We start from the raw sequence: 13,118 nt of genomic DNA, 5'->3' as shown, positions 1-13,118 counted from the left end.
GGCCAATTCTTCACTGCATCGATCTTCTGAGTGTCGACACTAATACCCTCATCAGATATCACATGGCCAAGGAATGCTACTGAGTTCAGCCAGAATTCACATTTAGAGAGCTTAGCATATAACTTATGATCCTGAAGGGTCTGTAATACTATCCGCAAGTGGCCCGCATGTTCCGCCTCCGAACGAGAATACACCAGAATGTCATCAATGAATACGATCACGAACACATCAAGATAGGGCCTGAATACACTATTCATGAGATCCATAAAAGCTGCTGGGGCATTTGTTAGCCCGAACGACATCACCAAGAACTCAAAATGCCCATATCTTGTCCGGAAGGCCGTCTTTGGAATATCCTTCTCCTTAACCCTCACCTGATGATACCCTGAACGCAAGTCAATCTTGGAGAAATACTTGGCACCCTGGAGTTGGTCAAACAGGTCATCAATTCTTGGAAGTGGATACTTGTTCTTTATTGTAAACTTATTCAACTGTCGATAATCGATACACATCCTTAATGACCCATCTTTCTTCCGCACGAACAAGACTGGCGCACCCCAAGGTGAAGTGCTAGGCCTAATGAAACCCTTATCCAGCAAGTCCTTCAACTGTGCCTTCAACTCTCGCAACTCTGCCGGGGCCATCCTATATGGAGGGATAGAGATCGGTTGAGTGTCAGGAAATGCATCAATGCTAAACTCAATCTCCCTTTCAGGAGGAAGGCCTGGGAGTTCATCTGGGAAAACATCTGGAAATTCATTGACCACGGGGATTAATTGTAGAGTAGGCGGCTTCGCCTCCGCATCCCTAACGCGAACAAGATGATAAATGTAACCTTTTGAGATCATCTTCCTTGCCTTAAGATAGGAAATAAACCTACCTTTCGAAGTAGCAATGTTCCCCTTCCATTCAATTGCGGGTTCACAAGGAAACTGAAACCTAACCATCTTCGTACGATAGTCAACATTTGCATAGCATGAGGCCAACCAGTCCATTCCCATTATCACATCGAAATCAACCATTTCTAACTCAAATAAATTTGCCGAGGTTTGACGACTACAAATCATCACAGTGCAACCTTTATATACCCTTCTAGCAATCACAGAATCTCCTATCGGAGTGGATACCGCAAGTGGTTTACTTATCAATTCAGGTTCAATGCCAAACTTATTAGCCACAAAGGGTGTAACATATGATAAGGTAGATCCTGGATCAATTAGCGCATATACATCATAAGAAAACACAGACAATATACCTGTAACAACATCCGGAGATGACTCGAGATCTTGTCGACCTATTAGAGCATAGGTTCGATTTTGAGCACCACTCGAACTCGGCACTGAACCTCTACCTCTACCACGACCTGTCGACTGTTGAAAACCTTGTGCTGGAGGTCGAACTGATGAGGAAGAACCAGACACAGATCCAGTCGGTTGAGCCATACCACCACCTCCTCTGTTAGGACAATCCCGCATCATATGGCCACGCTGTCTGCAAGAATAGCACGCATCGGAACCTCGACGGCACAGTCCAAAGTGGGCCTTGCCGCACTGATCACAACGAGGTGTTGGGGGTCTCGTCTGACTAGTATCTCTATGAAATTGTGAGCCTGATGCCCTCAAACTCTGACCTGAACCAGAATAGGTAAATCGATCATACCGAGGCCTCTGAAACTTTGGAGGAGCACTAGCTACAGGTGGCGCCGAACTCCTCGAAGATTGGGGCCTGATACTGCCTCTGAACTCATCAGAATACCCTGCAAATCTCGCCCTCTTATGCTGGCCCCTATCCTGCTCCCTATCTGCCCTTTACTGGCGCTTACGATCCTCTAGGGTCTGGGCATAAGCCTGAATACGGGAAATATCCATGCCCTCTACCAAGGAGGCTATTGTGCACTCATTTATCAGATGTGGTCCCAACCCGTTCATGAACAGATGCACCCTATCACTCATCTCGGCCACCATATGGGGAGCATACCTTGCTAATGAATCAAACTGTATACTATACTCTCATACACTCATATTACCCTGTCGAAGGTTCAAGAACTTATCAGCTCTAGCTCGTCGTATCTCAACTGGCAAGTAGTGACGAAGAAAGGCCTCAGAAAATTCCTTCCACACGGTTGGAGGAGCGTTCGGACCCCTAGATCTCTCCCAACTATCATACCAGAAAATCGCTAAATCCTGTAACCGATAAGAAGCCAACTCTACTGCCTTCGTATCACTAGCATGCATAACCCGCAATGTACGATGAATCTGATCAATAAATGTTTGTGGGTCCTCCTTGAGGTCTGATCCGGTAAACACTGGAGGGTCTAGATTAATAAAATCACGAACTCTCGCACTAACCGGTTTATCAGCAGCACCGGTATTCTGCCTCTGAGCCTGAGCAGCTACCAAGCTAGTTAACAATTGCACCGCACTGCGCATATCGTGGTCTGTAGTGCTAGGCGGAGGAACTGGATGTACTGGGTGCCTCCTAATATCCTCTGGAGGAGACGGAGAGGTATGAGACAGCATCTCACTCTGAGCCTCACTTTGGCCTGCTCTGGCTAGAGGCACCTGAATGTTACCCTCTCCCACAGCTGTATCAAGCCGTTTACTAATTGCTTGCTTCCTAGTCGAAGGCATCGCTGAAAGAAAACAAGGTGAATATTAGATATGAACACTTACTACTCAACTCTACGTACGATCTAGATTCAGGAAGAAGGTAACAACCCTAGATGTCACGTAGCCTCCTGATTATAAATGTGGCATGCTATACATCCATAATCAAAACTCTACTAGACACGGCTCATAGACATCCCCTAGGACAGACTTGCTCTGATACCAAGTTTGTCACGACCCAACTGGAGGGTCATGACTAGCACCCGGGCCATACTTGCCGAGCACCAACGTACATTTTATCTAACCTTCCTTATTATCTTTAAGGGCCGACAAGATCAATATAAATAGTAGACATGGATCATGAACATCCAACAATGAAAGATAATGTCATGAACATACATAACATGGGACGACAAGACTGTCAAGAAACTATATATAAGGTACGAGCTATCATGATGCCATGAAAGACTATACAACAAAAATCAGCCGAAAAGGCATTCTAAACCATACATAAGTCGACACCTGTCTATGAGCCTCTAAAGGAACATAAGTGCTACAACATTGCCGGAACAGGGCCCCGACATACCCATAATGTCTATAACAAAAATGCATACCAAGACCACGGCAAGTCCGGAGAAGGGATCTCGCCAATAACCGCTGAACTGGACAGCCTACTGTGGTGGGGGAGCTACGTCTACCTGTCTATCAGGACCTGCAGCACGACATGCAGCGTCCACAAATAAAAAGGACGTCAGTACGAATAAAGTACTGAGTATGTGAGGCAAGAAAGCATAAGTAAGAACAGTAATGTAAACAGGGATAGAGAATATACAACCTGTGACATCTGGGTACCTCTGAGGGCTACTGACATGAAATACATGATACATACATATATATACATAAACTTTTAAAACATACGCCTTTGTGGGCATCACCATCATCATATCGTACCCGGCCATAATAGGCTCGGTAAAACGTACCCGGCCATCATAGGGCTCGGTAGAATCGTACCCGGCCACGTGGAGCTCGGTAAAACCCAACTGATCAGTGGTTGCACAATAGGTGCCGTACCCGGCCGACTATAGCGCGGCTCGGTAGAGTAAAATAGATACATATATATGATGCATGCTGGACTCATTGGAATCACATTTTGAACCTTTCGGAGTGACATAAGGTTGGTATCCTTCGTACACGTTATTAGGATTAACTCTTCATCAAGAATCTTATAAGAATCAGGAACTACCAACAACATTGATAATATAAGAATAAGAGAAGTAACATCAATATCAATCGTTTCATAAGAAGGGCAGCAATGTAAGTACTGCTAGCTTCTAAGAGTAGAGTATCTTTGGGAGCTCGTTCATTACATTATGTACAATCGGAGTCGTGCAAAAGAATGAAGGGGATAGCCTCACATACCTTGTATATACTGCCCAACCTCAAGATATGCAAATGTCACGACTCCTTAGTCTACAATAAGACAAATGACACTATCATTATCGTTTAAGCGTCGTAACTATTATGTATCGACCACAACCTATTTTACGATGAAACGGACAACACCTCCCCTATTTATATGAATTCCCACAAGTCAATACAATCACCAAACAGCCCAAACAACATCATTAATAATCATATTGAGCCTCCAAAACAGTCCACCAACCAACAACATTACTACCAAGCCTTTCGATATATATTTCACAAGTTCTAGCTTCAACAACTTAGCTGCAACTTGGATAATCTTAAATATATATAGAGTAAGAGGTTCCTTACCTTTAAACAGAAAGAACAACTCCAATTTGACCTTAATTTTCCACGAAATATCCCTTCAATTCTGCCACAAGAGCAAGGAAGCGAAACTAGCAATTAATTTGGATTTTTCGGCACTAGAATTACTTTAGAAGACTTGAAATCACCTAGGGTTGATATTAAAAACTTGAAGGTGTATTTACAGGACATAAAACACTTAAAACAACCTCCCATACGAGCTGGAACAACACAAAAATCAGCAACAACAAGAAGAACAAGAAACTTACTAGCGCCACGGGATTCCCGACATTTGATTTGTGTTGTTTGCCCTTTGTTTGGGTCTTGGATCATGAGGAGAACCTTGAGAGACTGTTTTTAGGGTTATAAGGTCTGAATATACTGAAAAATAATGACTTAAAACGGGGTTGAGGTATCTTATATATGTCCATATGTCTTAAACCGCCTTTGTGGGCCCCATAGAGAGCAGTTTGGTGCACTCTCGCGAAAATGCGAATATCTCTCTATTCCGAGATCGTATTGACAAACGGTTTAATGCGTTGGAAACTAGACTCATAGATCTTCAATTTGATAGGTAGATCACCCCATAATTCCAAGCACATTGGGAGAAAAATGCAGTAACATTTGACCTAAAGTTTATGTAAAATTATAAACCTAAGTTGCAACAACTTTTATCGACTTTTGTTTCATAACTCGCTTGACTTCAAGACTTATGATGCGGATATTATATGATTCAAATACATTAAAACAAGACCTCTTGGGACAATTAATCACCTCTAGTGTTACCCGAAAATACGGGTTACAACATCCTTGATTCGTTTAACTTCAAATACTTGTTAACCACTCTTATACACCCTTGTATCGTTTAAGACCAATAGGATTAACTTCTTATCATCTCAAAGATAATCTCTTCTTGGATTTACGTCGACTAACTTACGGCGTGATCTATGGTATGCGAATTTGGGTTGTAACACCCTCTCCCCCTTAGGAACATTCGTCCTCGAATGTAAGGGTTTATGGGGTGTCTAACTCATTGTGGATTCCGACGGAGATTTCCGGCTGAGTTTCCCCTATAAAATGGACACTAGCCAAACTAGCAAGCAGTTAAACCTAACCTATGGCCTTACAAGACTGTACAAAGCATTATGGATTTGTACATTATCTGCATATTACCATTTTGTATTAAAAAAAGAGTATTCACAAGCTATTGCTTACCTCATAGAGCCGTTTCACCTTATAATGCGTCCTTCTTTCCCCCGGCATCCTCGTTATCTTCACTCTGGAATAGGTAAGGGTATTTAGACTTCATCTCCTCTTCTGCTTCCCATGTCATTTCTTCTATATTCTTGTTCCTCCATAATACTTTCACGGAAGCTACATCCTTTGTTCTCAGCTTGCGGACTTGTCGATCTAATATAGCCACTGGCACTTCATCATATGATAGATCCTTTGTAACTTGTACATCTTTGATAGGGACGACCCGAGAAGGGTCTCCAATACATTTCCTCAACATAGATACATGGAATACCGGGTGGACAAATTCCAATTCAGATGGCAATTCTAACTCGTAAGCAACCTGTCCAATTCGTCGAAGAATTTTGTACGGCCCAATATACCGCGGACTCAACTTACCCTTCTTCCCAAAACGCATAACACCCTTCATCGGCGAAATCTTCAGGAAAACCCAATCACCAACCTCAAATTCCAGATCACGACGTCGGACGTCGGAATAAGACTTTTGCCTGCTTTGTGCCGTCCTCAGTCGCTCTTGTATCATTTTCACCTTCTCAATGGCTTGGTGAATCAAATCTGGCCCATATAATTCTGTCTCACCGACTTCAAACCATCCAACTGGTGATCTACATCTCCTCCCGTACAGTGCCTCATACGGGGCCATTTTAATACTGGAATGGTAGCTATTATTGTAGGAAAATTCTATAAGTGCTAGATGGTCATCCCAATTCCCCTTGAAATCTAGAACACATGCTCGTAGCATATCTTCAAGCGTCTGGATGGTACGTTCAGCCTGTCCGTCAGTCTGCGGATGGAATGCAGTGCTGAGATTTACTTGTGTGCCTAAACCCTTCTGAAAAGACCTCCAAAAGTTAGCCGTAAATTGAGCTCCTCGGTCTGATATAATAGATACCGGCACACCATGAAGCCTAACAATCTCCTTGATATACAATTTCGCATAATCTTCAGCCGTGTAAGTTGTCTTAACTGGCAGAAAATGGGCAGATTTTGTAAGTCGATCAATTATCACCCAGATGGAGTCAAACTTATGATAAGAGCGAGGTAATCCAATAATGAAGTCCATATTAATCACCTCCCATTTCTAGGTCGGAATCTCTATATTCTGAATCAATCCACTAGGTTTCTGATGCTCGATCTTTACTTGTTGACAATTAGGACACTGGGCTACAAATTCTGCAATAGACTTCTTCATGTTATCCCACCAATACTGCTCCTTAACGTCATGATACATCTTTGTCGAGCCAGGATGGATAGAATATCGGGACTGGTGAATCTCAATCATAATCTTCTCTCGCAACCCTGCCACACTAGGTACACATAATCGGCCCTGGTATCTCAGTGTCCCATCTCCTCCGATCTTGAAAGCTGTAATCTTACACTGCTAAATTCCCTCTCTCAATCTTACTAAGGTAGGATCTTCATATTGTAATGCTTTTACCTCGGCTACCAAAGATGATTCTGTTGTATTCTGTACAGTAACACCTCCGTCATCAGAGTCCAACAATCTGATTCTCATATTGGCCAGCTGGTGAAGCTCTTTGGTCAACCCTTGTCTACCTGCCTCAATATGTATTAAGCTTCCCATTGACTTACGGCTGAGAGCGTCTGCCACAACATTAGCTTTACCGGGATGGTACAATATCTCGACATCGTAGTCTTTCAGTAATTCAAGCCACCTACGCTGCCTCAAATTCAACTCCTTCTGCTTGAAGATGTATTGTAAACTCTTGTGATCTGTGTAGATGTCAACATGGACGCCGTATAAGTAGTGCCGCCATATCTTCAAAGCATATATTACTGCAGCCAATTCCAAATCATGAGTCGGGTAATTCTTTTCATGCTTCTTCAATTGTCTTGATGCATAAGCAATCACCTTCCCACGTTGCATCAATACGCACCCCAAACCTATACCTGAGGCATCACAATATACCACATAACCTTCTGTTCCTTCTGGGAGAGTGAGCACTGGCGCAGATGTCAATCGATTCTTTAGCTCCTGAAAACTATGTTCACAAGAATCAGACCACTGGAACTTGGTAGCTTTCTGTGTTAACTTAGTCAATGGTGCTGATATAGAGGAAAACCCTTCTACAAACCGCCTATAATATCCTGCTAGCCCCAGGAAGCTGCGGACTTCTGACGGTGTTGTAGGTCTCGGCCAATTCTTCACTGCATCGATCTTCTGAGTGTCGACACTAATACCCTCATCAGATATCACATGGCCAAGGAATGCTACTGAGTTCAGCCAGAATTCACATTTAGAGAGCTTAGCATATAACTTATGATCCTGAAGGGTCTGTAATACTATCCGCAAGTGGCCCGCATGTTCCGCCTCCGAACGAGAATACACCAGAATGTCATCAATGAATACGATCACGAACACATCAAGATAGGGCCTGAATACACTATTCATGAGATCCATAAAAGCTGCTGGGGCATTTGTTAGCCCGAACGACATCACCAAGAACTCAAAATGCCCATATCTTGTCCGGAAGGCCGTCTTTGGAATATCCTTCTCCTTAACCCTCACCTGATGATACCCTGAACGCAAGTCAATCTTGGAGAAATACTTGGCACCCTGGAGTTGGTCAAACAGGTCATCAATTCTTGGAAGTGGATACTTGTTCTTTATTGTAAACTTATTCAACTGTCGATAATCGATACACATCCTTAACGACCCATCTTTCTTCCGCACGAACAAGACTGGCGCACCCCAAGGTGAAGTGCTAGGCCTAATGAAACCCTTATCCAGCAAGTCCTTCAACTGTGCCTTCAACTCTCGCAACTCTGCCGGGGCCATCCTATATGGAGGGATAGAGATCGGTTGAGTGTCAGGAAATGCATCAATGCTAAACTCAATCTCCCTTTCAGGAGGAAGGCCTGGGAGTTCATCTGGGAAAACATCTGGAAATTCATTGACCACGGGGATTAATTGTAGAGTAGGCGGCTTCGCCTCCGCATCCCTAACGCGAACAAGATGATAAATGTAACCTTTTGAGATCATCTTCCTTGCCTTAAGATAGGAAATAAACCTACCTTTCGGCGTAGCAATGTTCCCCTTCCATTCAATGGCGGGTTCACAAGGAAACTGAAACCTAACCATCTTCGTACGACAGTCAACATTTGCATAGCATGAGGCCAACCAGTCCATTCCCATTATCACATCGAAATCAACCATTTCTAACTCAAATAAATTTGCCGAGGTTTGATGACTACAAATCATCACAGTGCAACCTTTATATACCCTTCTAGCAATCACAGAATCTCCTATCGGAGTGGATACCGCAAGTGGTTTACTTATCAATTCAGGTTCAATGCCAAACTTATTAGCCACAAAGGGTGTAACATATGATAAGGTAGATCCTGGATCAATTAGCGCATATACATCATAAGAAAACACAGACAATATACCTGTAACAACATCCGGAGATGACTCGAGATCTTGTCGACCTATTAGAGCATAGGTTCGATTTTGAGCACCACTCGAACTCGGCACTGAACCTCTACCTCTACCATGACCTGTCGACTGTTGAAAACCTTGTGCTGGAGGTCGAACTGATGAGGAAGAACCAGACACAGATCCAGTCGGTTGAGCCATACCACCACCTCCTCTATTAGGACAATCCCGCATCATATGGCCACGCTGTCCGCAAGAATAGCACGCATCGGAACCTCGACGGCACAGTCCAAAGTGGGCCTTGCTGCACTGATCACAACGAGGTGTTGGGGGTCTTGTCTGACTAGTATCTCTATGAAATTGTGAGCCTGATGCCCTCAAACTCTGACCTGAACCAGAATAGGTAAATCGATCATAACGAGGCCTCTGAAACTTTGGAGGAGCACTAGCTACAGGTGGTGCCGAACTCCTCGAAGATTGGGGCCTGATACTGCCTCTGAACTCATCAGAATACCCTGCAAATCTCGCCCTCTTATGCTGGCCCCTATCCTGCTCCCTATCTGCCCTTTGCTGGCGCTTACGATCCTCTAGGGTCTGGGCATAAGCCTGAATACGGGAAATATCCATGCCCTCTACCAAGGAGGCTGTTGTGCACTCATTTATCAGATGTGGTCCCAACCCGTTCACGAACAGATGCACCCTATCACTCATCTCTGACACCATATGGGGAGCATACCTTGCTAAAGAATCAAACTGTATACTATACTCTCGTACACTCATATTACCCTGTCGAAGGTTCAAGAACTTATCAGCTCTAGCTCGTCGTATCTCAACTGGCAAGTAGTGACGAAGAAAGGCCTCAGAAAATTCCTTCCACACGGCTGGAGGAGCGTTCGGACCCCTAGATCTCTCCCAACTATCATACCAGAAAATCGCTAAATCCTGTAACCGATAAGAAGCCAACTCTACTGCCTTCGTATCACTAGCATGCATAACCCGCAATGTACGATGAATCTGATCAATAAATGTTTGTGGGTCCTCCTTGGGGTCTGATCCGGTAAACACTGGAGGGTCTATATTAATAAAATCACGAACTCTCGCACTAACCGGTTTATCAGCAGCACCGGTATTCTGCCTCTGAGCCTGAGCAGCTACCAAGCTAGTTAACAATTGCACCGCACTGCGCATATCGTGGTCTGTAGTGCTAGGCGGAGGAACTGGATGTACTGGGTGCCTCCTAATATCCTCTGGAGGAGACGGAGAGGTATGAGACGGCATCTCACTCTGAGCCTCACTTTGGCCTGCTCTGGCTAGAGGCACCTGAATGTTACCCTCTCCCACAGCTGTATCAAGCCGTTTACTAATTGCTTGCTTCCTAGTCGAAGGCATCGCTGAAAGAAAACAAGGTGAATATTAGATATGAACACTTACTACTCAACTCTACGCACGATCTAGATTCAGGAAGAAGGTAACAACCCTAGATGTCACGTAGCCTCCTGATTATAAATGTGGCGCGCTACACATCCATAATCAAAACTCTACTAGACACGGCTCATAGACATCCCCTAGGACAGACTTGCTCTGATACCAAGTTTGTCACGACCCAACTGGAGGGTCATGACTAGCACCCGGGCCATACTTGCCGAGCACCAACGTACATTTTATCTAACCTTCCTTATTATCTTTAAGGGCCGACAAGATCAATATAAATAGTAGACATGGATCATGAACATCCAACAATGAAAGATAATGTCATGAACATACATAACATGGGACGACAAGACTGTCAAGAAACTATATATAAGGTACGAGCTATCATGATGCCATGAAAGACTATACAACAAAAATCAGCCGAAAAGGCATTCTAAACCATACATAAGTCGACACCTGTCTATGAGCCTCTAAAGGAACATAAGTGCTACAACATTGCCGGAACAGGGCCCCGACATACCCATAATGTCTATAACAAAAATGCATACCAAGACCACGGCAAGTCCGGAGAAGGGATCTCGCCAATAACCGCTGAACTGGACAGCCTACTGTGGTGGGGGAGCTACGTCTACCTGTCTATCAGGACCTGCAGCACGACATGCAGCGTCCACAAATAAAAAGGACGTCAGTACGAATAAAGTACTGAGTATGTGAGGCAAGAAAGCATAAGTAAGAACAGTAATGTAAACAGGGATAGAGAATATACAACCTGTGACATCTGGGTACCTCTGAGGGCTACTGACATGAAATACATGATACATACATATATATACATAAACTTTTAAAACATACGCCTTTGTGGGCATCACCATCATCATATCGTACCCAGCCATAATAGGCTCGGTAAAACGTACCCGGCCATCATAGGGCTCGGTAGAATCGTACCCGGCCACGTGGAGCTCGGTAAAACCCAACTGATCAGTGGTTGCACAATAGGTGCCGTACCCGGCCGACTATAGCGCGGCTCGGTAGAGTAAAATAGATACATATATATGATGCATGCTGGACTCATTGGAATCACATTTTGAACCTTTCGGAGTGACATAAGGTTGGTATCCTTCGTACACGTTATTAGGATTAACTCTTCATCAAGAATCTTATAAGAATCAGGAACTACCAACAACATTGATAATATAAGAATAAGAGAAGTAACATCAATATCAATCGTTTCATAAGAAGGGCAGCAATGTAAGTACTGCTAGCTTCTAAGAGTAGAGTATCTTTGGGAGCTCGTTCATTACATTATGTACAATCGGAGTCGTGCAAAAGAATGAAGGGGATAGCCTCACATATCTTGTATATACTGCCCAACCTCAAGATATGCAAATGTCACGACTCCTTAGTCTACAATAAGACAAATGACACTATCATTATCGTTTAAGCGTCGTAACTATTATGTATCGACCACAACCTATTTTACGATGAAACGGACAGCACCTCCCCTATTTATATGACTTCCCACAAGTCAATACAATCACCAAACAGCCCAAACAACATCATTAATAATCATATTGAGCCTCCAAAACAGTCCACCAACCAACAACATTACTACCAAGCCTTTCGATATATATTTCACAAGTTCTAGCTTCAACGACTTAGCTGCAACTTGGATAATCTTAAATATATATAGAGTAAGAGGTTCCTTACCTTTAAACAGAAAGAACAACTCCAATTTGACCTTAATTTTCCACGAAATATCCCTTCAATTCTGCCACAAGAATAAGGAAGCGAAACTTGCAATTAATTCGGGTTTTTCGGCACTAGAATTATTTTAGAAGACTTGAAATCACCTAGGGTTGATATTAAAAACTTGAAGGTGTATTTACAGGACATAAAACACTTAAAACAACCTCCCACATGAGCTGGAACAACACAAAAATCAGCAACAACAAGAAGAACAAGAAACTTACTAGCGCCACGGGATTCCCGACATTTGATTTGTGTTGTTTGCCCTTTGTTTGGGTCTTGGATCATGAGAGAACCTTGAGAGACTGTTTTTAGGGTTATAAGGTCTGAATATACTGAAAAATAATGACTTAAAACGGGGTTGAGGTATCTTATATATGTCCATATGTCTTAAACCGCCTTTGTGGGCCCCATAGAGAGCAGCTTGGCGCACTCTCGCGAAAACGCGAATATCTCTCTATTCCGAGATCGTATCGACAAACGGTTTAATGCATCGGAAACTAGACTCATAGATCTTCAATTTGATAGGTAGATCACCCCATAATTCCAAGCACATTGGGAGAAAAATGCAGTAACATATGACCTAAAGTTTATGTAAAATTATAAACCTAAGTTGCAACAACTTTTATTGACTTTTGTTTCATAACTCGCTTGACTTCAAGACTTATGATGCGGATATTATATGATTCAAATACATTAAAACAAGACCTATTGGGACAATTAATCACCTCTAGTGTTACCCGAAAATACGGGTTACGACATCCTTGATTCGTTTAACTTCAAATACTTGTTAACCACTCTTATACACCCTTGTATCGTTTAAGACCAATAGGATTAACTTCTTATCATCTCAAAGATAATCTCTTCTTGGATTTACGTCGACTAACTTACGACGTGATAGGTATGCGAATTTGGGT

The sequence above is a fragment of the Nicotiana tomentosiformis genome, chromosome 2 (genome assembly GCF_000390325.3).
Source record: "Nicotiana tomentosiformis chromosome 2, ASM39032v3, whole genome shotgun sequence".
In the NCBI taxonomy this organism is placed as follows: domain Eukaryota; kingdom Viridiplantae; phylum Streptophyta; class Magnoliopsida; order Solanales; family Solanaceae; genus Nicotiana; species Nicotiana tomentosiformis.
This window is presented reverse-complemented; position numbering follows the sequence as displayed.